This window comes from Nyctibius grandis, chromosome 19 (assembly GCF_013368605.1).
Source record: "Nyctibius grandis isolate bNycGra1 chromosome 19, bNycGra1.pri, whole genome shotgun sequence".
Classification (NCBI taxonomy): domain Eukaryota; kingdom Metazoa; phylum Chordata; class Aves; order Nyctibiiformes; family Nyctibiidae; genus Nyctibius; species Nyctibius grandis.
Window position 1 is genome coordinate 3,258,520 of NC_090676.1, and position 4,623 is coordinate 3,263,142.

The 4,623-nt window shown below is 46.9% G+C and overlaps 1 long non-coding RNA gene across 1 annotated transcript; it reads right to left on the minus strand.

The window, feature by feature from the left end:
- Window positions 1-490: 490 nt before the first annotated feature.
- LOC137672274 (uncharacterized) lies at window positions 491-3,671 on the minus strand. The gene is made up of 3 exons (XR_011049555.1): window positions 3,438-3,671; window positions 2,518-2,630; window positions 491-656 (listed from the first exon to the last, which is right to left on the minus strand). It is a non-coding gene; the product is annotated as an uncharacterized lncRNA (long non-coding RNA).
- Window positions 3,672-4,623: the final 952 nt, after the last annotated feature.

Consider the following 4,623-nt stretch of genomic DNA (forward strand, 5'->3'; position numbering starts at 1 on the left):
GTGTCTGTACATCCTTCACGTGCTCGTAAGCATCTTCTTGGCTTTAGAAATATTGTGGCCAGCCACTTTGCCATAAGCCCTTAAGAGATATCAGCTGGAGTTTGGTTTGGATAACGAACACTCGTGGCTTGGGGGATCAAACGGCTCAGGAAGGTGATATATGGGGATGTTTAATAAATGCTCTGGTGCTTCTCCACTTCCCATCTGCTCCCATATTCTGGCAACAAGCAAGGCCTGGACCCCCCCACCCAGGCTTTGCAAAGGTTGTCACGGCTTTGTACCCACACCCTGCCCCTGCTTTGAGCCCCCCATCAAACCTCGGCCAAAACCTGCCTTGCTAGAGCTTTCCCCAGCCTCAGAGAGCGCTGCTTGCACCATCAAGCTGAAAGCCAATAATCCAGTAATTTATTATTAAAACCAATATTTCTAGGTGACTCCCTTAATAAGGAATTTATTCCAATGCTGTTTGGCAAAAAGCAAAAGTCACGCCTCCTGGTATAGGGTTTATTTTCCACGTTTGTGGAAAGCAGACAGAGAAAACGAATGGCTTCAGTAACTGTAACATAATCCATAAGGCAGAGTGCGTCTCCTCATCTTCTTTCAGAAGGTTTTATTCAGCTCAGGCTTTCTCTATGATACAGTGATGAATGAAATACCTGGGAACAGTACAAAGTAATGTTATTTATGGAGAATAGTAAAAGAGCATCCCGTTTCTTAGCATGCAATTTTGTAACAGCAGAGTTTTGAGATTAAAATGAGATTCCCCTCAGATCATTTCAGTTCATCCCAAACTTTAAAAAAAAGTCTTGTGAAGAAGAGGTCTTGGCTTGGTCTTCCCAATGTTCCTTGTGTCTTTCATATATCCATCCCTTGGTAAAGTCAAGGACCATGAAAACAGACTGAGCACCCCAGTCTTCCTCTCCCCTGAACAAATTTTCTCATTAGTGAGCTTAATCGTCCACGAAGTCATACCCCACCATCACCTGGGACATTTAAAGCTAAACTGAACAAAGAACTGGCCTTTATCACAGCTCACTAATTTGGTGAGCCCAGGTACCTTGGTCTCTACCATAGCTCCAAAGAAAATTTGACCCATCGCTGCAAGGATGCTGCGCTCGGGATGAGTACCTACCTTCCAAAACTGCTCCTCCTGGCTCCAAATTCATTAAGCCCTTTGCAAACGTGCTAAAAGTTTGAGCTGGGTGATGCCAGCTGACTTTGGTGGCACTTGCCTTGGTACCTTGCTGAATCAGAGCCCCTACTTGCATCACTTTATTTAGAAAATGCCTCATGCTTGTGAAGCTTGGGATGAAAAACCTCTTTTTTGGTTTAAAATGGTTTGTTTGCTAGTAAATTCACAGTATGGCTGAGATAGCACATTTGTGTTGTTAGGTACCAAGATAATGGAGGATTAAAATGCTGACAAGTGTGTAGAGAGGAAAATTATTTCGTCACCTCTTAGCAATGCAGCAGGGTCTGGAGTGAGCCCCGCGTCTGTGGCTGCTTCCAGGCAATTACTGCTTCCCTCCCAGCGCTCCTGACAAACGCTTCTGCTCTCCTGCTTTGAACTGTCAAGTGCAGAAGTTGCCATGAGAAGTGGTTTCCCTCCTTTGGCCTTTCTTTCAGCTTTTCTGTGATCAGTCTGGAGTATTTCTACAGGCAAAAATCCAACTATTTTTGTGGTGTGAAATTCCTCCGTTGTCCGGGCAGGAGGGTGAGACGAGTTTCAGCACTTGGTGAATTTGTGCAATTTACAATTTTACTCATAAAATACCCCGAATGACTTTAATAATATCATTAATTCAAGAGTTTCACACGTTTGGGGTCAGGTCTGGTTTAGCGTGGTTTTACCGGTATTCCCCCGGGCTGTGCCAAGAGCCCATTACACGGGGTGAATGAGCTCCCCTTTGGGCCAACCATCGCCTTCCTCCTGCCACCTCCAACTCTTGTAAAAACAAACACGGGCTCCCTAAGTGCAATTAGCATCTGAGGAATGCTGAGAGAAGGAGATTAATCATTCATAAACTAAACAAATACTGTTCTGATCCCATTAGCCAACAGACAGCATCTCCCGTTAATTTACTTCTGTTTGAGGTATATCTATTAACCCCTTTTAATCAGCTATTATTCTAGTTAAACTCTTAGCTAGGCTTGGTTATCAGAGGAAGGTATCCTTCTGACATGGGATCAAATTAAGATTACAGAAAACTTGTCAGGAATGAAGAGCCTTGCATTCATAATTGAGTTATAACCTAATTAAAAAAAATGAGCTATGCTTCCGAGGAGGGGCCCGCCAGTGCTGCTTCTCCCGAGCATCCTCTTCCCTCTGCTGAGGTCTCTCTGCTGAATTTTGTCAGCCTAAACTCAACCAGACAGGTGTCACCATCATCTGCCTTAATGTGCTCACCCCCTGACACGCACAGCTTTTCTCTGTGTCTTCCCTTGTACCTGTGACAGAGTCGAAAATCTAATTTTTTAAAAAAATGTCAGAGAGGCACATAAAGTTAATATACTTACCAGTTTGCAGCCCTCCACTTAAAGTCAATTACTGGTGGTGGATGGGTATGCCCCGGCAGCGCGGCTGCCTGCTGCGGGACGGGCTTGCCTCGCCTCCTCATTTAGGGAGCACGCTGTCTAGGGAAAATTTAATATTTTAGACTACTGGTAGCGTTGTATTAGATCTCCAGGCTTCTGAGGTCATCTTCAGTGAGTAGCTTGTTTCTGCCCACATCTGTGAGCAGGAGGCAGCTGGGGAGAAGTGTGTGCCCTGGAGATGGTGCCGGCATCCAGTACCGTGTCACCCGGTTGTAGCACTGGCGCTGGGTCAGATGGAGCAGCCAGGCTGAGCAGGGCAGGAGAAGATGCTCTCCTGCCTTGGGGCCACTGTATTTAATGCCATAAGGGAATGCCAACGGAGCAACGTCCCTGCCTGGAGCAGGCAGCGGATGGGTGCTGAGAGCACCCTGGGATGCTGGCTTTGCTCTAGGGTTTGCATCAGTTGTTCACCCTGAAAGTGAGAGGTGAGAGGAAAAGGTTGTCTCCTGTGTCACGGCAAGCATTGCTCACCCAGCACCCAAATTTTCAACTTTTGGGTGTATAGCTCCTGTCAAAGCAAAGCCGGCTTCGTCTCTGAGGGCAGCCCCGAGGGGCTTGGTGCTGGGGCTGAGCCCCCTGGGAGAGGGCAGCCCTGCACCCACAGAGGCAGGGGAGCTGCTGTGGAAATAAACATTTTGACAAAACTGCTCAATTCTTATCTTAAAACCCAGAACAGCTCACAAGGATTTCATTTTCCTCCAATTCAGACTAGAATTTTAAGAAAAGTTTGCAATTTAAGCCTGAAAATCTTGGTGCCAATCATACCCAATTCCACACCAGGGATCATTTCCATGACAGCTCCACGCAACAACCCAAGTAAAGGAAAAGGAGGAAAGTCTCACCTGAGCTGCCTAGCTCCCAATTAGCAAATGGTAAATAACTTGTTTTCTCTCTCTTGTTTCTTGGGCTGTGATGGCTGATGAGACTTGTGAGATGAGAACCCTCCTTTCTTGCTTCAGTGCATAAATACTGCATCTTCGGGGATTCGCTTTGGTTAATTTAGGAGCTGCTTGAACTTTGCTTAAAGGCGCTTGCATGTTGCTATCCCTTGGAGTCGCCCGATGCATTTGTCATAGCTGAACCTGCAGTTCATTAGAGGTACAGAGTCAGCTAATTATTCCCAGAAAATGTAGTATAATTTTATGAATTATGCATAAAATATTAACTAATTGTAAAGTTCCCAGATATATAAGTAGGCTGCAGGGCAAATGCTTCCCCGCTTGAGGGTTATATACAAACATGAAACAAATAATATATATATATTTAATCTAGTGTTGCAGGCAGGGTGGCTGCACACTGAGGACACAAGCATTTGGGGAGCGTGTCACGGAGATGTGGGGTCCCCTCTCCGTGCTCAGCCCATGGAGGGGGGCTGCCAGGCACTGCACTGCCCCAGGATGGAGTTTGCAATGAGGACCCCATCGCTGGAGCCTTGATCTCTAAGACAAGCTAGTTTGAGAAGGTCCATGCTGAATTTCATGGATATTGGCCAAAACACTGCCTTTTTCCAGCAGAGAGGTTGCGGTGCAGCATCCCCACCAGATCTGTAGGTGGGTACATCCTTCTCTCAGCCCGGGTGTGGAGCAAGGAGCGGGGAGCAGGAAGGACAAACCCCCACCACACCATCAACCCCCAGCCCCTGCAAAGCCCCCAGGGAGGGGCTGGGGAAGCCCTGCCCTCCCAGAGACACGGCAGCGATGGCATCCCAGGACTTGATCCATGGACATTCACTTCAAAGATGCAGATCAGCAGCAGCGGTCCTGCTCCTCTGACAGATATTCATTTCAGAGTTCACCAGCGCACTTTGGAGACATAAAAATCAATAGAACAGAGGGAACAATAAAGTTTCATTGTTCAGTAATGAGGTAGACAGCATCTATCACAAACTCCCAAAGTGCTGCTCACTGCAGGATTCTTCTCTGCTGTCTCCTCCCAGCTGGAGATAAAGAGCCTACAGCTCCGGCTGAATAAGAGATGGGCTTAGCTGGGAGAAATCTGAATTCTGGAAGATGAGCATCCCTCCATGGT